Raw genomic sequence first — 25,728 nt, forward strand, 5'->3', positions numbered from 1 at the left:
CACTCTGAGGGTTGCGGTTTTGAATCCCATCACACCATACCTGCTCGCCCTTTCAGCCGTGAGGGCCTTATAAAGTGAGGTCAATCCCACTATTCGTTTGTAAAAGAGTAGCCCAAGAGTAGGTGGTGAGTGGTGATGACTAGTTGCCTTCTCTATAATCTTACACTGCTAAATTAGGGAATTACGCAAAATTCAAAAAAAAACATTGAATGTACAAGAAAAGATTTAATCATTTCAGACTTAATTTTAATTAAACTTGTAGTTCTGGCAATTTTGTTTTATATGCCTTTATTTTTAAGGTGTTTAGTCTTATATCATTTTTTGAAACGAATAATATAACCAATAATCTGCCCCCCGCTAGTACAACTGTATGTCTACGGATTTACAACGCTAAAATCAGGAGTTCGATTCCCCTCGGTGGGCTCGGCAGATAGCCCGATGTGACTTTGCTATAAGAAAAACACACACATACAAATAATTTAATAGAAAGATTATGGTAAAACTTCAGAGAGTTTTATTTGTAGCGTCGGTGTAAACTAAATCTAGAAAAGGTAAAGAAGTTATTTTACTTAGCTTAATCAATAGGTTTTTTAAATAACTTTATTTTGAAGTAAATAAGAAATAATTGAAATATTATATACACTTTGCATAATGCTTTTCTCTTAGATGTTACTGTACCGTCATACGCAGACGCGATAATTTGGTTATTTGTTTTATATCTTTTGTTTTCTTTTTGCATTTTTTTTACGTTTTCACGCAGCTATTGTTGTTGTATTAAACATCAAAAGACTTGCCTAATGGCATCATTCGAATCCCTCTAGGACAGTTTCACGTTCGACCATTAAGCCCAGCTAACAAGATCTCAGTTAACCCTGATTGAGCTAAGATATTCTGTTCACACTTCTTCGGTACTTGTTTTTTTACCCATGGGACTCTGTTTGAATTAAGTGGGTCCTTTTGATTTTCTAGATTTGAAATGTCTAATCTGTTCAAGTAAACGAAACAAATAAATATATATTTCGCGAAACCAGAGAAAAAGAATCAGTATATAAAAACTAAGCAACGAAACATTTATTTAGTAGTGCAAAATAAATTATCTTCGAGTTTAATACATTTTAGAAACAATTTATATAAAGAAAAAGTTAACGGTTGGGAGAGGAAAGTATTGCATTTTTAAGTAAAAAAAATGATCTTTCGACATATTTTTTATAATTTTCAATGAACTAAACTAACATTTTTGCTGATAGTTATGAAATATAGGGCGAACCAGAATTATTGTTCGAAAAACATCCATAAAAAGTACTAAAAAGAAAGCAAAGGCGTCGAAGCCTTACAGAACTTTAACCAATAGCATTTAGTTTCTTTACATCAAGTAGCTGGCTGTTCTGTTGCTTCAACAACATGGCGTTGTCGCAGGAGAAAGCATGGCAAGTCTGACAGTTTGATGTACGTTCTGATTGTATGATCGTTTCTGTATTCGCAATGGTGGGCATGCGGTTGTGCAGAGTAACTCAAACTATTCATTATAATTTCAGAGGCTCTAGTTGTTTTATTTATCAATAAGTATTTTTGGTATGTCCAGCATAAGGTTATACCTTCAATCTTTTCTTCTTACCTACATGATGCAGATAATTTGCGGGATATTCGCATCAAGTGTGTTATAAATATTCAATATTATAAAATATTCATTTTTCTTTCAGTATGTCAAATTATTTTCGAAAACGTTATAAATTTTATGATATTAAACGCTAGTTATTGTATGTTAAAAACATGGATAAATCGAGATACAGTTGTAAAGGAAAAAAATAAGAAATGTATGAAACACTTTTTTATCATTTAATGTCAACGTAAATAAATAAAGTTAATCGATAACGTAACACACATTGTTCCTGTAAATTTGATCGAATATCTGACAGGTAAAAGAACAAAGAAACATTGAAGAATTCAGAAATACGAGACCCCAGAAGCACAGCGATATGAATGTTGACTTACAACGCTAGAAACTGAGTTTCGATACCAGGTTTGGTAGACCACAGCTAGCCCATTGTGTAATTTTATACTTAATTACAAACAAACAACTAGGAAATATGATAGTAAACAATATGTTGCATTTTGGCGCACACTTCTAACACAAGTCGGTAAAATTGTAATGTTATATCCAGGAAATATTTAGATAAGAATGGACGTTTATTTTCCAGTATTTACAGTTTTTAGATACTCTTTCTTTTTAAATAAAGAATCACGCGCATATCAATAGCTAAAACTATTTCACCTTAATGAAATTATCATAACCCGATTTACAATATCACAAACTTTGATACTTATGGTAAGCCACCGACTGGTAAGCACCAATATAGATTGAGGAAAAGTGACCCATTAATATTATCTTCAAATTAATATTCTCTTTTCATGCCTGTTTTAAGTCATCAAATATTTATTTCAGTTAAGTTAATTGTAATCAATGACCAATAAGATATCAACAACATTCAAGATTTTGCAAGTTTCCAATTGAGTAAAAATGAGAACAACTAGAAAAATAAGTTATAGTTAAGTAATGAAAGAACTAAAAAGAATATAATATTTGAAGTATATTATTTTAAAAACATTGGAACATTTTACTGTAAATGGAAATCTAAGGGCAATAGGGAAGGAATGCTGAAGGACACCGTTTTTCAACGAATTTTAAACTCAATTTATTTCAAAACTTTCCCACAAATAAGGATGCATATGAAGGTTAGATTACAACAAACGCGTTTACGATCAATTGTAAAAAAGTAGTTTAAATGGTAAAGCTGCAACCATTAAGCCCAGTATTTTACGTGTGGGTGTGATCAAGCACTTAAATCGAGCGCAAAATATCTAAAAAAGTGGAAATGAGGGAAGGAAAACCTGCTGTGGACTGCTGAAATTTATTACAAACTCTAGAAAATATTTTGTGTGAAGTTTAAGAAAACGTATATTAGAAGAAACGTAAAACAGGATTATAGTTTAATTGTGGAAGATATTGTCAACAGTTTGAGTATTAAGAAGAAAGGGCAAAACAACAAGATAATGTAAACAGTTATGGTATTATGAAGAAGGGTCCATAGCATAACGTCCTTGCTCTCACGCAGTATCCAATGAGCAACATTTAATTTGTCTTGATTTAACTTTCTATAAGATAACGATCCAAAAAATTCTACCCTATTAAAAATGGGGTATTCTGAAAATGGTCATGAAATGGCTAGCCCAAAATCCCTATAATTAAAAACATGTGCTAAATCAACTGAAAAGTAGTATTAAAAAAGAAAAGTCAACCAAATCCAAATCTGATAGATTATGCATTAGCAAAGGAAAGAAATAAAAGCTGAGAGTCTAAACCATCTTGTAGCATCAATTCGTACTAGATGATGTTATTATGGTGAGGCTAAAAGTGAATCTGTTAGAAACATTGTTATTATACAATTTACTATGTTCTTAAATTATTACTTATGAATAGTGTTATAATTTGAGTATAACTATAACATGCAAACCAAATAAACACTTTTTTTACAGTTTATAATGAAAACGTGACTGTTGAGACCTGCTGAGCATAGGACTCATGAAGTTTATAAGTATTCAACGTAAACCAATGTTGATACATGTACATACACGTATACATTGATTTTACGTTACACTTGAGGACTTATGACGTTAAAAATTAGAGGTTCGAGCTCCTATATTGGTCGAGGACAGATAAGTTATAAATAGTGCAATTGTTTTATTTAACAATAAATAAACAAGCATACTGATTTATTAAGTAATGAATTACTGGAGGGGTAAATTTAATATCGTAATTAGCTCTACAGTAGAAATTGTAACCCATACGATCAGATGTTATTTGGATGATGTTTGACTATCAGTCATTTAAATTTATTTTAAATGTGCTAGACACACATTGCCTGATGATTCTGAGATCACTCAGGCAAAAACGTTACAGTTTTAATTGATTAAAAACGTTTTAATTCTAAAGTTGTTCAAGATCTTAAAATTAAAAAACTGATTAAAAATAAAAATAAAATTTAGTGAACCTATCTTGCTATTGCAATCCGCAGAAGAGACTTTTTGTGCAATTAATTCCATTTCTTTTTTTATTGCAAGCTAGCTGTGGAACTAAACATTCTACAAACAATAAATTGAAAAACAAAATAAAATATGACTTCTTGTTACAAACTCGTATAGGCTATATACGAAGATCAAATAATTTCACAATCTACAAAAATAGATATCTACTCTAGTTGTCACAAGTTTTCAAATGAAACTATTAGACTAAAAGATAGTTAACAGCGCTTATAACTGTCTCTTAGGTTATTGTACTGGAATAACCATTTGCTCACCACTTCTAAAAAGTAATCATGGGCCCCAAAGTGTAGAGCGTTATTTTGCAATTCTAGAGACACACCATGGACTTTGGATTCATAGTCCGGTACAATAGCTTCCGGACCATTTACATTCTAGTTGAAAGAAGAGAAACTTTATATGCTTATACCGACTAACTGAGATTTAAAATACTGTAAGTCCAGCATGGCCAAGTAGTTAAGGCACTCGACTCGTAATCTGAGTTCGAATCCCCGTCGCACCTAACATGCTCGCCCCTTTCAGCCGTGACGGCATTATAATGTGATAGATAATCCAACTATTTGTTGGTAAAAGGAGAGTTACCAATGGATTGTTATGACTAGCTGATGGTAAATTAGGGACGGTTAGCGCAGATAGCCCTCGTGTAGCTTTGCGCAAAATACTGTAACTCTGGTGGATAGTCGGAGAACTTCAGTAGAAGCTTAAAACAAACATTAATTGAAAATAATTACAATACCTTGTCATAAAGTGCACTGGAAAGTGTGTAATAAACATCAGTGAGTTAAAGATAGCGAAATATTATATAACATCAATACAATAATAAACTACATTATTGCACGTTATTTATATATCGACTGCGCTCAAATATGATAAATAATTCGACTTCTACTTAAATAATAATCAAAGAAAGAATGAAGAAAAAATAAGCTTTTTGCCCAATCTGTATGTGACATACACTGTAATAAATCTATATCTTAAAGCTAGAGTAAGGACTACCACAGAGTGTATTTTGCCTGGTTAAGCCAAGTGGAATTCATCAAAAGACAGTCTCAGTTTGACGTACTTAAGCTCCGTGTTCATATATCATCTTATGATTCACTATTAATAACAGCATAAGCTTCTGGTCCATCTTTCGTTTCTCAGTTTCTTAGATAATTTTTCTTTTTAATAATAATTAAGAGAAAACGCAGCACAGTTTGTTAACCAAATTAATCTTTAACCATACAAACCTGAAACTCTTCTAGCTCCAGCCACAAATATTATTAATCAGGTTCGTAGTGGAGTTTCTCTTTTGTTTACAATTTACTTTATGCGTTAGTTCTACTCGCTTTCTTTCTTAATTTTAAACATAAATATTTCAGTTAAATATCTAGAATGGCTTCAGCTTTGTATTCTGAGATGTATTTCCAGCATTATCAAAAGTTTGTAATACTATTTACAAGTGAGAGTGTAGTGAAAATGAATAGTTCTCAGTTAGTATTAATGGATTTTAGGTAAATGGTTACAAAAGTGTATTTGTAATAAAATGTTTAACCCAAAATAATCGTCTAAAAATACCACTAAGGATGAATAAGATCCTTTAAAAATATGCTTAGAAGAAATCAGTTTATAATGTGTTCTTTAGTACAGACCCTGCATGGCCAGGTGGGTTAAGGCGCTCAACTCGTAATCTGAGAGTCACAGGTTCGAATCCTCGTCACACCAAACATGCTCGCGCTTTCAGCCGTGGGGGCGTTATAATGTAACGGTCAATCCTACTATTCGTTGGTAAAAGAATAGCCCAAAAGTTGGTGGTGGATGGTGATGACCAGCTGCCTTCCCTCTAGTCTGACATTGCTATATTAGGAACGGCTAGAGCAGACAGTCCTCGTGTAGCTTTGCACGAAATTCAAATCTTTAGTATGCGATTTCCAGCTTTTAAAATAAAAACATTGATTAAATGATTCAATGTACAACAAGCAAAAACTTATTCATATGATAAGATTCAGCAAAAACACTTTCATATATGCAGTGATTTTATAAATACATGCCTTTGATTTCTAAAGGTCATATTCTTAATATGATAAATTTCAAAGATGCCCTGAACTTCTTTAATGTCTTCTTTAAATTTTCGTTCTTACTAAGATGATAGTTGATCTGAGTTTAATCACAATTACTGGTTTTGTGTTCTATTATATTGTTTCTTATACTATATCAGATCTAAACTAGATTTAGATTTCTTTATACGTGATCATAAATGTTATAGTTGTAGGTTAGCTTTTCAAATTAAATATTATGGTCAGCCTGTTATATTCTGTTTATTTATCCTGTTCATAATAATCATGTTAAATAAACAACTGATTATTCTTTTCTTGCATTTTCCACTTTCGTTTTTCTAATACCTTGACTTTCATTACAGCACTTAGTCATACATTAGACTTTTTAGAATTTATATTACAATAGTTATTCTTTTCGATACCTACTGATCATACGTAGTTAGAAATTTCCTTTTCATCATATAAAGCTTACGTAATTTTAGTAGTAATTATTAAATAATTAATTGATTCCTCATAAAAAAACTTCTTCAAGTAGTAGCTTAGTGAATGAAGCCAGATTTATAAAATTACCCAAATCGAACGTTTTCGAAAAAAAGGCTCGGTCTTATAGTTGGATTTCAGAATGGATTGAATCAGCCAAGTTCGATTTTACGTAAAATCGATTTCTTAAGGATCAGCTTCGCCTTCTTACAGTTTTAAAATTTCCTTTTTACTTTATCATTTCTTATTCATTTCATATTAAAATTTGTTATTTAGCGCTAGTTGATAGTGCAAAAAGATATTATTTTAGGACTGGTTTGAAGATCAGAACATTTATTGTAAATGATGACAAAATCATAAACTGTAATATATTGCAGTTATTTTTAAAAGAGAAATAAGTCATAGTATTCTAATACATACCTGCATCTGTTTGCAAATTTTACTCTTTGTAAAGTTTGTTTGCTTTTGAACAATTCTTCTGCTGTTATTTAATTTACAGGTAATTTACAGCGTACATATACGTAAAGCAAGCACAACATATAATTATTTGCGAAAACATGAAAACAGCGGCTCGTTTCTTATATTTGAAACTTTTCTAAGCCTGAAAAAGCATGAACGTTGAACATGTAAAATACATTCTTTTTTAGTTTCCAAATATATAGAGTTTGTAAGAACTAGCTACCAGAAAGTTTCAGTTTCAAATATCATTCCTTTCAAGAAGGATATAAAGGCTTAAAAAAAGAAAAAGAGACATACAACAGATGAAACTTCAAATGTGCATTAGTGGCTGAAAAATCTATCGTGTGTGATCGAATCTTCCGCATTATGAAAAGTACATCAACACCCAAAGTATATCCAAAATCCAAATACGCACCCAAAAAAACTTTACCAAAATATATATACAAAGATAACCGAATAATTTATTTTATCAAGACATAGAGGCCAAAAACAAGACATTTGTTATATAGAGAAATATAATTATTATTCGTTGATGCTATAAAAGTAAACTATACTCATAAATAGACAAACAAAATATGACCTAATCATGTGAACCAAAATATATCCCTTGCACAAATATAGTGCACAGAAACGTACATCTGGAGAGCTTGGCTCCAGCTCCAAGAAATGCAAGTAGTTTCGTTAATGGATTATTTGCACTGACAGGAGGTTAGTCCACTTACTTTTTGCACTGTAGAAAAAGACTACAGTTAATCATGCATACATGAAAACCCTCTCATGCGAACTGATTTACTGGGCATATTGAAGCCTTCTTTGATCCTGGTATGCTAAGTCACCGAATCTAAGTCCTTTGAGCTGAGTATTAAGTATTATTGAGGCCAGCCTTCAACGTTGCGAAAGAATATAAAACCGATTTACGTCTGGGAACGATGAAGTATTTCTGTTCAAACTTTCCAACACTTTGCTACTTCACCATCAAGTTGCACAGCTTTTAAACATCCGTATTAAGCTGTATATTTATACACAAATCAACGTATCAGGCGTATTAAACAAAAAATTCAGCTCAGTTCTTTAATGTAATGTTTCTCAGTCAAAACTAGTCACAATATTGTTAACATAACACTTGAAAATGACCTACAAAACTTGTAATGACTCGGTGAAGTAAACAATGTGCAAAGAGGTCCACCAAATAAGGCTTACATGTATATACTTTAAAAATCTGTAAAATGTCCGGTAAAAATATCAAATAAGTAACATAAACGAGAAGACTGATAAGTGAATCAAATGTCTTCAAAGGTTTTTGTCTTTTTCTCTTAAAAGGTTTACAATTTAAACTGTCATTACCGTAACCCGCTTGTCCATTGAACAGTCAAGAAAAATAGAGTGGTACTTTATTGTTACTTATTCTGAATAAATGTTATCTTTTATATATAGAGAACAATTCAAACACAAGATATGAAGTTTGCTCTGAATGGTAAATCTAATACAGCGGTAACGTCTAGATGCTTAAACTAAAAACCTTAGGCTGTGAGTATAAGTTTCTACGATAATTATCAAGTGTTGTAATATCTGAAAAATATTAAGTCTTAATTACTCAAAAAATGTGAAAGAGACTTAATATTCTTGAATATTCAGACATCTGAGGGAGAAGGGGAGGCTAATACGTCCTCGTGATTAGGGTGCTTGACTCGCAACCTGCTAGTCTCGGGTTCGAACCTTTATCACCGAACTTACTCATCCTTCCTATGGTGGTCGGGTTATTCGTTGGTAAAAAGAGTAGCCATGAGTTGGCGGTTGGTGGTGTTTACTAGCTGCTTTCCATTTAGTCTATCACTGTTCTATTAGGGACAGCTAGCGCAGATAACTTTCGTATAGCTTTGCTCAAAACTAAAAAGAAATCATACATTTGGCAAGCATATTTTTCCATTAAATTAGATTTGATATCAACTTTTCTTATTTCTAAAGCACGTTATGAATCTAAGTCTATATAACCAAAAACTCTATCTAAAACACATTTGAAATATCTTGCTTATTGTACTTAATACTACCATACGTTGAAACTACAGTATGTTTATGGACATTAAAAGCATACTCACAAATATTATGGTCACCAAATCCATGTGATGTTGTATCTATTTAACGTTTTGAAGTAAAACGTATATTACATATTTCTTACAATATGTGTATTGTATGAATAAGATAAATATTGCTTCTGCAACCACTTGCAAAACTTCAGATATTTTAGCGCAATTATACATAACCTAAAGTAAGCCTGTATTCCAGTCCACAGTAATTCCATATCAAATATACTTAGGCGTAAGAACAAACTTTTCAGTTGCATGTAACTTTGCGTCTTATCTCATATCTTTAGATCATCTAATCTAATACTCTCATCGTTTGACGAAAATGGGTAGTTGTTTCCTACACACCATGTGTATACTATACATGTTTAAAATAACTAAGACATATTGCGAATATTTTCTTTTCTTAAACCTTTTAACAAAATGTAATTTAGTATCAACTGAGTTTCTTTTGAGAAGTTTGAAATCTAAAAAGAAACAAATTATCACAATTCATATTAGTGGACCAACAGCACTGACTTCTAAAATATTCTCTTTAAAAACACAGGCCAGCGATGGTTTAATTGTTTTGAAGTTTTTACATGTTATTCTTTACTTCCTATATACTGAATCCGAAAATGATATCCATTTTTCTTCATCACATACAGACTTTTCACAAAACTCAAAAGTACTTTCACATGAGTGAATCATTTTTATTGAAATCGAATCCCATTTTGTTATGCTTAAAATTTTGACGATCACAGGCAATTTATTTCTTTAGACCAATCACGACGTGAGAGTCTAGACTTATCGATCGTTCTGTAACTCAAACATAGTATTAAAAAAATGTTCATTGCGGTAAATGAAATAATAATACGATCTAAGTAAGAGTTCTTTTTTCTTCCCAATTTGTGAAAAAAACCGAACATGACAGAAAAAATTAATATTATTTTAGAAATCAGCGTAGCTGAATTATGGAAATTCATTATTAAAAACACAACTACTTTAATGAAGTTTAAATTAGTAGGCCAGTATTATATTTGTTTCAGGTTCTTTAAAAGTTCGGTCTGTTATTTTGGACCGTTACATCTGAAACCAAATAAGGAAATATTTGTAAGAACTTAATCATTTATTTTAAATTCAGATACGAATAGCAACCGAGAGAAACAAAACAAAAAAACAAAACAAATATATAATAAGCTGGCACACTTAGGCGATTTGTTTTAAAAATAAAGTAGTATTAAATTGTAATTTTTAAAAATATATTTTTATTTTCACACGGAGATTTTTTTACATAGATAATACTTTTAAAGTCAAAAACAAGATATATATTTGTGAATTGAAATAACCCACAAAAGACGTGAAGAACAGATATACAACGTAAGCTCTACTTAACATGCCACTGACAGTCAGTCTTGTAAAGAGCCTTTCATTAATCCAGTCAACAGAATAATCGAATATGTCAAAAATTTCTTGTGCTGCCCCTGATTCATAGTGTCGTGAATAATTTAAGAGTACAGCCCCTGATTTTCTTACTGCTGTTTCTAAAGTATTTTCTGTCATTTATCATTCATATAGAAAGGGATGTATCGACCTGCTTTCACGCTTTCCTTACCTCAGAAAGGATATACACCACATATAAATGTCATTTTTCTTTTATTCACACGATTTTTATGTTATACAAACTCGCTTCAAATGACTTGAACCTAATGCATTTCTTGAAATTATTTAATTTGATAATATGTGCACTGAAAATACCGTTTTTTTTTTCAGAAAATTATTATTGGCAACTTTGATTTTCGACAGAACATGCGTAAATTTTAGAGGAGAGATGGAAACTTCATTTATAAATTGAAAAAAAAACACTAGTTTGAACACGTTTTTAATCTATCTCCTTGTAGTTAGTTTTTTATCTCTTAACGCTATTTGAGTATCTAATTTATCATAAATAACATATTATATACTCGTTATTTTAAAGTGATATTGTTAAGCCTCTTATATGGTTGTCAATTTATATTTTGTGATTTATTGCTTAATTAGGATGTTGTTTCGTCAATATTTTTAAAAGCTGTAGCATACGAAATATTATTCTAACATTATACAACAAAGCGTATGTTTATTCCTTATTCATTAAACGTAAAATAATTTTTAAATGTTCATTCATTTCCCAAAGCTTCTTCCAAAGCAAAAATAAATTAAGCATAAGACCAAAGTTTAATTATTATACCATATATCAAATACATACTAACGTCCACAAGCTGTATTTATTCTCTGGACGCTAAATAGCTGCTCTGGATTTTTAAGTGGAACTTTTAGGCTTATGGCTCCGTCATGTCTTGATATGAGATCTGATTACAGTTTTGCACTCAGGTGGTCAAACTCTTTCGCTTGATGTATTTGAAAACGTCCAAGGACTCAGATTAATTTACTGTAATTCTATCTCAAAGAGAATAACGTTTCGACCTTCCTAAGTCATCTTAACCTGAAGATGGCCTAGGAAGGTCAAAACGTTGTTCTCTGCTTATCAATAAAAGTATTAACACTCATACCAGTCGTTCTGAGATACATTTTTATTTCAAGTGGGTTTTTCATGATTAAGAATCTACCTCAATGAATTTCAACTTGAGGTTTATCTGGTAGAAATTCTAATGAGTAATACAATCGAATCGAGTACACGCGTGACCCACGCTTGGTATAGTTGACACTTGAACATATAGCTAACAGACAATTATAAGGTCTCATCGATTAATTTACTCTAATCCTGCCTGAAATTCAGGATTATGTTCACCATTAACTGGTTTTGAAGTTACAGAAAATAAAACTATAAATAATACGAAAAAGAGAGTTAATGACATATAATATATAAGAGCAAAACTAAAATTCAAAGTATGTAATCTTAAAATGTTTTAGGTATCAGTGGGACAGAGTAACAAATTTATTATAAAGTTCTTTATGTGTTTTTACAAATAATGTGGAAAAACACACTGGAAGTCTCTGCGGTCAGGCAAAGAAAAGAGACATATTTTCACTTTATGAATGAATATAAATTGTGTACGGTATAAGAGAAAAGGTCATTAATTCATCCATCACCTAAAACTGAGGGACATATATCAATCTTAAAAGCGTTGTCTTTCAACGTTTATTTACTGGAATATGGCTTACGTACAGATGGAAACGTACATAGTCGTGATTAGTTTGTATTTTTCACAACAAAGAAGAGAAATTAATTCTGTGAAGAATCAATGATGTAGGTAAAAAAGTGATAAAGTGGTAGTAATATGGTTTCTTCAAAAGATACCCATACTGTATAAACAACTGACAATCTAAGTATCTATTACGTACTGATAACATGAATTCAAGTTGAACCTCCAGTACCACAAAGTCGATCATTGACTTTAGTAACAGGAAATACACGTATCTTGTAATGTTGAAAATTACTAAAATAATAAGCAGTTTATATTAGCTTTAATGTAAAAAGCTTCTAGTCATAAAGTATTGTATCCACAAGGCTATACGTACCACACATTTTTATATCATCATCACTAAATGACAATATACAATGTAAATAATAATAATTACCATTATGCGATTAGACTTCCATACGTATCAAATATTAAACGTCTTTATAATAATAATTAGTAAATAAGTTTCGTTTGGTTTGCATTTCGCGTAAAGCTACACCAGGGCTATCTGCGCTAGCCATCCCTAATTTAGCAGTGTAAGACTAGAGGAAAGGCAGCTAATCATCATCACCCACCTCCAACTCTTGGGCTATTATTTTACCAACGAATAGTGGGATTGACTGACATTATAATGCCCCCATGGCAGAAAGGGCGAGTAATGTTGATGTAACGGGAATTCAAACCCTCGGATTACAAGTCGAGTACCTTAACCACGTGGCCATGCTAGGTAGCAGTTATTCTTAAAATATCAATACGTGTATAGATATGATAGGTAAAAAAATAGCTTAAACGCCACATAAGCTGCAGTTCACCATTAAAAGAAAACTAGAACTCTAGTCTTGGTCTTCTTTTAGCTTTATAATTAATGACAAGACCCATTGGTTCTATCGGGTTTTAAACACGTTTTATCAACTATTTAGGTGTCAATATACTTAAGGCTCTATGTTCTTATTCATTACACTGCCTATAATAACTAAATAGTTAAGCAAAACACTATAAATATTGCAGTTAGTATTAGTAACTATTGATTTACTTATTTTAAATAGAAAATGAGTGAGTTAATCAATTAGATGTTTACACTTCGTGTTGCAACAGGCAAAAATAAAGATTACTAAATACAATGTAATATGTAAACCCTACGAGTAAAAACAAAACAGTTTAAGAAAAATCGGTAATTATTTTGTTATCTTCAGCTATGGTTATTAACAAAATGCATCAAAATATACTTCTAAACCAGTGGATCTTTCAGCACTTCTTCTTTCTAACTTCTAATTTTGGTGATGTAGAAAAAATATTATTTGAAATTTTAAATCTCAGTTAGATTGTCTTAAGATACAATAAAAAGGTTGTAGCATGGTTTTATTGAAGTAGACTGTCATGTTGTGGTTTATTGTCCATACAGACATGCAGTAGGCGCACAGGAACTACATAAACCCTAGAAACGATGAAATGAGTCGTATATAATCGATAGGCTTAAAGATAAACATATCTTTTATTCAATTTAGGCAATCAACAGATAATTTTTCTCTGTAAACGTCTAATCAAATCATTTTCTTTATAGTGTGCTCAAAAATATGTTACTGCTCTTTATTTAGTTATATTCCTTATCCATAAAGGATAAACATTTTGTTGTTGTTTTTTTTGTATTGTAAAACCTATGGCCGGACCAGACTTTATAAATGTATAAACATTCCTGAAAAAGAATGACGCCCTTTGCTATTAATCCAAAAATATAAAAAAAAAATATGCATTAGTGCCGGTTGTTTGTTTAATGTTTAGCACAAAGTTTCATAATGGGTATCGATACGTGAAATCCGGCTGTAAGCGTTGTAGATGGGCCCTCATACTTATTGCCGAATCACTAGGAGCGCTGTGTCAGTTAATTTTTTAAACACGGTTTTGTTTTAAAGTACAGTCACTTACATACTGTCCGGTAATTACAATAATTTAAAGAAAATTCCAAAGCTCAGTGACCCTACTGAAATAAAAGCTCCTAATCTTCAACATACTATACAATAAGCTGATTGAGAATGTGCAAATTCACGCATTTTAATATGTTTGTATTGCATAGAATGAAAAACTTATAAAATGTCTAATCATGCAAATTTTCTGTGTATTTATTCTTTGTTTATTTTAAATTTTATGACGATCGGAAATCATATAAAATCTGATCCACACTTTTGGGTTTGCAACATTTAAAATAGAAATTTATATCTGTATTAAAGTAAAGCAGTAAAGTAAAGATTAGTAAAGCAGAACCTTATTTTCCCTGACTGCCATGTTGTTTTTCTAAAAATTAGATATTGAACAAAATAGCTATTTTAAAGTGTGTTTTTTTAATGTCCTATCCTGCATTAATTCTCTGAACCCAAGCTCCAGCGCAATGTGTTACTAGTGGAATGAAAGGCTTCTATCACGTGTATTTATTATCTACACCAAGTTAGCATGAGTTACCAGGGTTTGTTATACCATATTGCAAGCTAACTCTCCTTGTATAATAGGATAGTGACTTCCCTATTAGCTACAAGATATATGACAAACTATATCATGTTACATGATATAAAGGTTTCAGTATATAATTCGATGAGTAAAATGTACTCGTAATTTGTGAATTTTCTGCTTTGCCTAGTTTTCCAACACAGTGAAGTCTTACATGAAACTCTTGTTACACTTATGAAGATTGATCGTTTTATTATGAACAAAGAAGGGCTTCATAATTAAAAGTTTGACCGTCCTTCATATGTACAGAACAATGCAGAAGGAAAAATAATAGTGTGGCTATGCTAAGGTTTGACTCATATAGTTAATTTTTGTTCATTTATATTAACCCTTTTTGTGAAATATCCACAATAATACATTTTATACAGACATTCTAACCTATTATGAATTTTCCAAATTCTTTTTAAAACAGATTAAATCTTCAATAGTACTTGAAGCTAACTGCTAGTATTTGTGTTCCATAAATAAGGTATACTATATCTTTATTATTGCTTTTGTAACAGTATTGGTTATAATGTTTACTATATCTAATTTTATTATTCTTGATTTTTTTACTACATTTTTATTACAGAGCTTATTTTACAATCTTAGTTTAGCTGGCCTAATCTTTGTAAGACATTATTGAGCTTACAGACAAAAGTATCGTTTACAACAAGAATACCTAACTGCTAAGTCAGTATGTTTTCTTATAGCAAAGCCACATCTGACTATCTGTTGAGTCAGGCGAGGGGAATGGAGGCCCCTGATGTTAGCGTTGTAAATCCATAGATATACCACTGTCTCAACGGAGAAGGTTAAGTGATGAACCAGTGCACCCTTATTTTTGTAAATATGAACATAAGAGAAGTATACTTAATGAGGTATACTCATTATCAGGTTGATTTTTAGTTTTACTCTAAATAAATAGCTTAGCTGCGATCGAAAGCTATTATTAGTACATTTGTGAGATTTGTTAAGATTCTAAAAAAATACATTGTATCGGGCGACCCCAATTATGATTTACAATTGTTTCAAGGTTATATCTGAAACATAACCTTCAGAATAACTTAAACAAAATAATGTAAAAAAAACGGTGAAGATTTTTTACGTATTATCACTTCTTTTGTTTAAATTATGTTCTGTGCAATATGGAAAAGATTTGAATTACTTATATTAACCACATACAGGAAATTCTCTCAAACAGAATACTACCACTCATTCATGTGATATTGTTAGACAAGGGATGTCATTCTATTTACTAGTTATTTTTAAACTGAATACTGTGTCTATATTTTATTCTATTTTTCTCTAGTACAAGTAATTTAAAAATTAGCAAGGAAGAATCATGAGGTTTATTTAATTAGTACAATTAGTACCAAAGTTTATTTGGCAGTTCAGTAAATCTTTTGTCTTGTTTTTATTCTAGTACATCTTTGTCTGATATACCATTTCCAGTTTCGTTCTCATTTGAGAATTCCAAACGACCAAAACAGTGCATGGATGAGGGCTTACACGCTCAACGTACATTGTAACTTTTACATTAAAAAAGAGCTACTATGAACACTGAAGATATTTTAAGAAAGATGTTTTTGTGGTGAAAACTGTTTGAATGTTTAATGTTTACGTAAACACAAGCACCTGTGTTAAGTAAATGAGACGATTATTAGCCTCAGTGTGTTTTTATTTTGCAAATGTATTGTATTATAAAATATAAGGGTATGAATCTAGATAAAAATGTTTTGCGTAATCTCAAGACGAAAAATTAAAGTACGGGATTTCCTATGCTGTATCATAAATAATATATCTAAGAAGAAATCAATGCAATAATGACAGACTTCAACTCTTGTTCCTTACATCCTTTCCAATGTAATTCACATATTTTACTGTTTCTTAAGGTAATAAACCTGATTAACCCTGAGCTCAATCTACACTTTGTACGACTGACCTACATTTAGTTTTATGACGATATTAAACAAATCAACTAGAAAGTAAAATAAGTTGGAGACTTTATTCTAAACCTTGTTGTTATCCTTGTAAATTAACATTATCAGTACGATAAATTTTCTAGTATATGATTTTATTTAGTACATTGCTTTATTCATTCAGAGATCTAACATGCAAAATTTATCTTGTATGGACGACAGAACAAATATTTTACACATACAGTAAATACTGATTCAAACTGATGTACTACTTCTCTAGAACTAAATATAGTGTTGGATATTTTTCAATTTTAATCTAGAAATCACAGCCCCTGTACATCGTTAAGAGACGATCGAGAAACATTATGTTGGATTGTAAAGGAATCTAAAAAACGTCCAATGCCCTACAGAAACTAATTTTTTTCGGTACACGTTCATCATTAAGTTGTAAAATGCATCGTAAGTAAATATTTTATGTTTCATTAAAGTCATTACGTATAAACAGTTAATTTCGGATTAACTTTTGAGAACAACTCAAAACGTTTGTCTAATTACTTAAAGCATCCAGTGTTTTTTATGCCCTTAAACAAGATACAAAGTATATTATTTAATTCTGTGCATACTTTGAACGTCAGTATTAACACTTTTGTGAAATACCCATAATATGACGATTATGCACACATGTTAGTGTATTACGTGTTTTCCAAATTTTCTTTAAATTAAATTAAACAATATTTGAGACAAATACCTAGCATCTGTGTGTTTTGTATATTATATATGTATATGCTATAAATTATAAATATACTATATGCTTATACAAAGTATACTATTCTATTTCTTTATCGTTATTTACACAACACTATCATTTATAATGTATAATGTACCTAATTTTATTGCTATGTTTTTATCCCAGAGATAGTTTATGCCCTTTTTAATATCTTTCAATATCAGGGTTCCAGTTTGAAAATTTCCAAATGTAATATACATTATTTTTTCTCAACGACTCCTGAAATGTTAATGCCAGTTTTAACTTATAACATTTTTGGTTGTGCCATCTCAAGGAACTTTTTGACCTCTATTTTTGGGGCATTTTCAAAACATTTCCCAAACTAATATCAAACTAGTTCCTATGACAACTACAGGACAATGTTTCCACTAAAAAGTCAATTTGTAAAAAATCTCGTTTATAAAAATCCTAAAAATTCGTAACTCACTACATTTTTAATGTATTTTTATGATCTCTATGCATCACTGTAGCGCACTTTAGGTTCAAATACAGAAGTGTGAATAGCATAACTCACTGCTTAATGTTTAATGTGATAAATGCAAAAAGAGTAGTTTGAAGACTGTTCTGAAGGTCTATTTTTATTTATATTTTATGTGATTAAAAAGGCCTGAATCATAATAGTAAAATAAAGCTATTATTTTTACTAACTTGAAAAAGGTTGATAAACAAACATAACTAAGCTAACAATGTACTTTGCCCTGTATGGTCAGGTGGTTAGAGGCCCTCGACTCACAGCCTGAGGATCGTGGGCTCGAATCACCTTTTCAGCCATGGAGTCGTTTAAAAGTGACGTTCAATCCCTCTATTCGTTCGTAAAAGAGTAGCCTAAACGTTGAATGAGGGTGTTGATGACTAGCTGCCTTCCCTCTAGTCTTACACTGCTAAATTAGGGACGGCCAGCTCAGATAGCTCTCTTGTGGCTTGTGCGAAATTCAAAAACAATGTGCTTTGGAAAATCGAATTTCAAACTGTGTTTCTTATATCCACAAAACATATATGTATTTAATATATTTCAATCGTCTAAAATTCTCAGGATTTGTTTTGATCCTTTTTGCTTCTGTGTGTGTTTAAATTCTATTTTTTCAGCGGAAATAGTAAAGATGGTACACATCAAACATAGCATTTCCAATGTATAATAAGGTCAGCACAAATGGCATGAAACGTATAGTTGGTAAAATACTTGAATCACAAATTTCTACTCTTTTGTTCAATGTCCGGATAACATACTGTAAAAGTTTTATGAGGAAACGCATTTTGAACGAGAAGGCTGTATAGTTCTTTTGAATATATCTTTGTTGTTACGTTTGCGTGTTATAAATAAGCAAATTTCACATCGATTCCATTCAAATGCAAAACTCTTCAACAGTCTTGGCTTAAAAGCAAAAGAAAAAAAAGTATATTTTTGCGTGACTGAACAAATTTTGTTCTTTCTTTTATCATTCTGAAGATGCATTATAAAGATCGTTTTATAGTTACGAAAGTTGAAGCTTGTTTAGACCTTAAGTCAATTCTTCGGATTTTACATATATCATTGTTGTGAAGAAAGACAGTCCAATAGCTCGCATGTTATTTCACATGATTTACACAAAATCAGCCATCAAAGTTTTGAACAGTAAAGTTTTCTTGTCGCAAGAGGCATCTAAATTTGTAGCCGACGTAAAGATTTAGTGAAAATTTTTTTGTTTTTGAATTTCGTGAAAGCTTTGGGAGAGCTATCTGCATTAGCCATCCCTGATTTAGTATGGTTAGGCTAGAGGAAAGACAACTAGTCATCACCGCCCACCGCCAACTCTTGGGCTACTCTCTTGACAACGAATAGTTGGATTGACCGCACATTATAACGCCCTCATGGCTGAAAGGGCGACCACGTTTGGTGTGACGGGGATTTGAACCCGTGACCCGCAGGATTAAGAGTCGAGTGTCTTAACCGCCTGACCATGCTGACTGTTAGTTAAAAATTATTAAGTGAACTAATTTATTATTTGCAGAAATTAGAGAGAAACACTAACAAGTAAACATTTTAGATACCTTATATCCAATGAATAGAAACACGTTTTTTTGTAAATCTTACAGAAATTGTGTAAATTTGTGGTTCTTCTTGAATCTTAATACCAATTTTAAATTTCAAGTTTTGGTCGAGACACCCCAAGCAAGTATTTAACTTCTATTTGGGGGGGCTATTTTCAAGATTCTTCTTCTAAAATATTTATTTTTTGTCTATAATTTATGGGATCAAGAGTGTACATAGTAATATATTTCAAATCATTTTTTAACTTACGGAAGGAATCCAAATATCAGGTAAACATATATATATATATATAGGTATGTACAGTTGACAATAGCCACAAAAATGAGTTAATAAAAATCGTAACAATGTATCGCTATTCGAAATAATACAAAAGGCTATAAGGTGAAGCTTCAAAACAATTGAAATGTTATGCTGCAAGAAATTTATATCATGAATTCTTTGTGGCAAAAGACTATTGTTGCAAGTAAAACGGTGCTAGACACTTATTACTTTAATGGTTTGTTTGTTGCTAAATGCGAGGCTACACAATGGGAAGTCTGTGCTATGCCCAACATGGATATCGAAACACGATTTTTTTATTGTTATAATCTTAGAGACTTGCCACTAAGGAACTAGGAGAAAAGCATTGCAATCAATCAAGGCAATCAAACTAATCAAAGAAAATAAACAAACCAACAATGTTTTATGGCTTGATGTAGTGGCAACCACATTTGACTCCAAAACCTCTTGCAGAACATGCTCTACTTTTCAACCGTGAAAGCGTTATAATGTCAAGATCAACCCCACTGTTCGTTCATAAAACGTTTACCATTGTAGTGGGTAATATTCAATAAGTGCAATGACACTTCTAAGTTAGAGAAAGCTAACATAAATTGCAATCAGCTAACTTTTTACGATATTCAATAAAACGAAGAAACCGCCAGTCTGAACGCTTTTCTATTATTTCTTCACCATTAAATCACGTAGTTTATTGGCCTTAATCACAAAACAATCTCAAGCACAACTACTATTAACTTTAAAGCTGTAGTTCATATATTTATCAAAATTAGTTCAGCACGTGTGTGCATGTTCTTTCTTATAACAAAGCCAGATTGTGCTATCTGCTCTGTCCACCGATTTTGGTGTTGTAAACCCGAAGACTTACGGCTGTTCTCGCGGAGTACTAGTTTAACATACATTGAATTAAGATATTTGTATCCATTTTAGTTACTTAAGGTGTAAAAACAAATTTGTTGTCGTGTCCCTTTATAATACAAAACCTATCTGGCTCAAAATACTAATCTTTAAATTTAAAAATATAACATTTCAGTACTGATTAGCAGATCCTAACGATGTTTGTTTTTATTTACTTATGGTGTATTTCTAAACAAATTTGTACTTATTTACTTATGGTGTATTTCTAAACAAATTTGTACTTATTTACTTATGATGTATTTCTAAACAAACTTGTAAAACACTCTTGTTAAAACTTGCTATTTTATGTGTTGTTTTTTTCTGGAATACCTTAGCTTAACCTAAACCTTCTCTTTAATAACCACTCTAATTTGACTTTACACCTTCAATGTCTATTATCAACGTAAAACAGACTATCGCAAACTCAAATAACTCATACTTATAGTAATCTGTACTTAAGGCAATATGCTACATAACATGTTTTAAACATTGCATAGAAATTTAAAAAACAAATAAATTCAGGATAGTAATGATGAGATCAAGAAATCTACGTTTGTCGTAAATACAGTTAAAAGTAGGCAAGTATACCAGCAATGTTATGTACCTAAAAATACAGTTTTCATTATGAAATATTGTAGAAATTGGTTGATGAAAAACGCTAAATAATATTTTAAGTCAAGCGTTTGTATAAAGAACGAATTACACTTTGAAGAAAAGGAGAAACGTGTTGGATGAGTTCAGGGACAAGAGAGAGTGTAGTTTTATATAAATCCCAATACATCTCAGATGAAGGTGCTGTTATCGAAAATATGTTGGAAATATAAGCATTTCAAATTCATTGGCTTTAAACTAAAGTAACTATCCAGTTTAGCGAGAAAGAAATACCAACGATTTTATTGTAATAAATTCAATCATGTGAAAAAGTTAGGACACCCCATGAAAGCCTGTGTATTTTTGTAACATTCTTGGATATATAGATATTTAATCTCAATTTTAACAATACTGAGAGATTATAGAAATATAACCAAACAATTAAAACTGAAGAAAAGACTTTTCAAGATCTTCTGTAAATGTAATTCTACAAAAATACATATTCTAACTGAGGAAAAAGTTAGGACATCCCCACATTTATTCCCACTTAAAATGGCTCAACTCACACACAGGTGTATCACACCAGGTGCACATGATTAGAAGATCGTTACTCAGCATTTTGAATGAGGCTTGCCCTATTTAAACCTCAGACATTTAGTTTGGTGTACCCCTGACTGTTGAAGTGAGAGTGAGCACCATGGTGAGATTAAAAAAGCTGTCTGAGGCCTTCAGAAAGAAAATTGTAGCAGCTCATGAGTCTGGTAAGGGATTTAAATAGATTCCAAAATATTTTGAAATCAGCCATTCCACTGTCCGGAAAATAGTCAACAAGTGGAGGGCGTTCAGAACAACTGCCAACAAGCCCAAGTCTTGTCGTCCAAGCAAGTTCACCCCGAGAACAGACCACAAGATACTAAAAGAGGTCTCTCGAAATCCTAACATGTCATCACGGGACCTACAGCAGGCTCTGGCTACTACTGATGTGAAAGTGCATGCCTCTACAATCAGAAAGAGACTGCACAAGTTTAACTTGCATGGCAGGTGTGCAAGAAGGAAATATTTGCTCTCTAAGAGAAACATCAAAGCCAGACTTAAGTTTGCCAGAGAGAATGTAGACAAAGACCAGAACTTCTGGAACAATGTTCTTTGGACAGGTGAATCCAAAATTAAATTATTTTGACACCAGAACTGAGGACATGTTTGACGTAAACCAAATATAGCATTCCAGGAAAAGAACTTCATACTAACTGTGAAGCATGGAGGTGGAAGTGTCATGGTTTGGGGCTGCTTTGCTGCAGCAGGACCTGAACAGCTCACAATCATAGAATCCACCATGAATTCTACTGTGTATTAGAGGGTGCTTGAGGATCATGTGAGACCATCTGTACGAAAATTAAAGCTGAAGCGGAACTGGACCCTGCAACAAGACAATGACCCAAAACATACCAGTAAATCCACCAAGGACTGGCTGAAAACTAAGAAATGGAGAGTCTTGGAATGGCCGAATCAAAGCCCAGATCTTAATCCCATTGAGATGCTGTGGGATGACTTGAAACGGGCTGTACATGCAAGAAACCCCTCGAACATCTCACAGCTGAAAGAATTCTCCATTGAGGAGTAGGGCAAACTTTCTTCAGACCGATGTCAGAGACTGGAGATGGCTACAAGAAGCGTCTCACTGCAGTTACTTCAGCCAAAAGGAGTAAAACTAGCTATTAGGGGGTAGCTTGTCCTAACGTTTTCCTCAGTTAGAATATACATTTTTTGTTGCATTACATTTACAGAAGATCTTGAAAAGTCTTTTCTTCAGTTTTAATTGTTTAGTTACATTCCTATAATCTCTCAGTATTGTTGAAATTGAGATTAAATATCTATATATCCAAAATGTTACAAAAATAAATCGGCTTTCATGGGGTGTCCTAACTGTAAGAATATATAATAAACTACATCATCTATACGTTGTATATAGTTTCATTAGAAACTAATGAACGATATTTTCACTCACAACTTCATCCTTTTTTTAAAGAAAGTCATTTTTAAAATTCCAGAAATCTTTTAACTCATTCCAATATTAACGATGTGTTTTATGATTTCTTGACACCAATATAGCACACTTTAGTTTCAGACGTGTGATCCCAATATTTAAGTTTGCAGACTTATACCGTTAAAAACCAAGTTTCGATACCCGTGGTGTGCAGAGCACAGACTGCCTATTGTGTAACTTTGTGTTTAATATCAAACACCAAAATAACAGTATGGGACGCACAGATGTAAATAGGATATTATTTGCTTAACGTTCAGTACAGTACATATAGAAAAATAAAGCTTCAAAATAACTATACGTTTGTTGTCCTTATATACATCACACCCCTCTCTAAAAGTCTGTCTTCAGATTCCTAAACCTAGCTTCAATTTCTTGGCTGTCAATGAACGACACTTAACAATATTACTAACTTTCAGAATACGTGATACAAATACGAAACATCATAAGCATCTGTCTTTCAGATAAAAAATACTGTAGATGTAAAAACAAAGGTTTAATTTAAGTATGCAATCAATTCACAGTTAATTATTTACTCAAGATGTAGCCTTAGTGCATAATGAAGAAAATAATCTAATTTCTAGAACGTATTCGTTAGTAGTATTAAGCAGAATGTTAAATTAATTCAAATCAAGAACTACGTTACTTTTCCTTGTAACATGTTTCTCTTTCTTTGTTCCTACTTTCATTCTTCTGTGCCTATTCAAGTGAGTTTAGACACTCTGTGAGGTAAAACTGACATGGTTAGTACAGCGATGACATGTAAACCGATAAACGATATTAATATTTTTAGCAAGCAACTTTCGAGCTTAAAAAAAAAGCTTTTGAAAATTTTATTTGAAAGGACTGTGAACAGCTTAGTCAGATGATCTTTACACTTATAACGCTAGTTGGGTAGCTTATTTACATATAAATATATATCTGTATATGTTTGTACATATATATTAGTACTGAAGTAACTTATTTCGACTGTTTGGATTTCATTTTGTTTTATTGTACCAGCTTATACAGAAATACAATATGTGTACCTTGTATTGCACACTATCTTCAAATTGGAATTTCTTATTGCACATCACTTACATTATAAAGCAATTATGAATATGACGGTTTGGTACCAGTGTGATAACTTGTTATTTCTGTTCTGGTACCTTTGCTAATAACAACGTAGTATCATACTTGATTTGCATGGTAAGAAAAGATAGCAGCTAAAATTATAATCGATACATGCAGTGTTGTGTGATAAGCTTATAAAATATGCAATTTTACAACGAATAAATGAAGGATGGCTATATACTTAAGTTCCTAAAACACGTGCAATTAAAAAAGCGTTGTTCAGTAAATATAGCATTAAAACACGTCAATCATGTATAAAATTTAAAATAAAATATTCGCTTAAGAAAGGAAAAAGATTTGTCAATAATTTCAAGGCGTAGAAACAGCTGCATTGCGTTATAAACCAGGATCGAGGGTGCATGGAGCGTTTACAAAAGTATATATGTCGACAGTAGCGCAGCCTTTAGAAATACAAAATCAATAATTTACGTTAATTCAACAAAATATCAGTAGCGTTTTTTTGTTTTTGTTTTTTGTCTAGCTGATATTGTAGCTCTTCTTCTTGAAATATATATTTTTTAAAGTTTGTGGATATAAATCCAGGATCATTTGATTTTAAGAATTGGAAATCATTTTATTTTATCCATAAACGTAAAAAATCCTTTATCAAACCAAGTAAAGGTGTATTTTTATTAACAGATAACATTCAAAGTTTTCAAATGAACTATTCACTGAATTAAAACCCTTGTAATAAGCGACATTATAAATGACAGCTGATGGCTCAGCATTTATGTTTTTTTTAGATTTAACAATAACTTCTTTCAGTGAATGTTAAAACATTTCAGTAGTATTGTTATGTGTCCTAATGTTTGTTATGAACAAAAAAAAACTACCACGTCATGCGTTTTCTTCTGGGTGATTTAATAATCTCTAATACTGAACAAAATACCTTGTTGATAACGGCTTATGAAAGACCAAAGGCATTATAAATGAACTTCATATTTCCCTATTTCAGAAACCTCATATTGAGTAAGACCAGTTATGAGTGAAAATAAATCCACACTTCTTGTGGAAAGTTTTTAACAGTTTCAACCATAAGAAACATAAGGCTTCGCGAGCTCTATCTTTCGATTTATGTTTCATTTGTAATTTCATAACGATCGCACCATGTAAGTGATCGCGCGAGAGTAATTCAGTATTGGCACCTTTAAGGTTTCCTGTATTTGTCATATGACCGGATGGTTAGAGCAATCGACTTGCAACATGTAGGTCGAAAGACCGAAACCCGTCGCCTAACAAGTTCATCCTTTCAGTCGTGATGGCTTCATAATTTGATGGC

The 25,728-nt window shown here is 31.7% G+C and overlaps 1 protein-coding gene across 5 annotated transcripts in view; it reads left to right on the forward strand.

Annotated features, from left to right (window-relative positions):
- The window catches only part of LOC143238650 (uncharacterized), a 368,402-nt gene that overhangs the window by 236,035 nt on the left and 106,639 nt on the right, over positions 1 to 25,728 (forward strand). Inside the window, exon 1 of one of the 5 annotated variants that reach the window (XM_076479063.1) lies at positions 17,087 to 17,174. The exons of the other annotated variants lie outside the window; for them this stretch is intronic. The gene's annotated coding sequence lies outside the window, so the exon portion shown is untranslated. Of the gene's footprint in view, positions 1 to 17,086; positions 17,175 to 25,728 lie in introns of those variants that run through there. 5 annotated transcript variants of the gene reach the window in all.

Source organism: Tachypleus tridentatus, chromosome 13 (assembly GCF_004210375.1).
Source record: "Tachypleus tridentatus isolate NWPU-2018 chromosome 13, ASM421037v1, whole genome shotgun sequence".
In the NCBI taxonomy this organism is placed as follows: domain Eukaryota; kingdom Metazoa; phylum Arthropoda; class Merostomata; order Xiphosura; family Limulidae; genus Tachypleus; species Tachypleus tridentatus.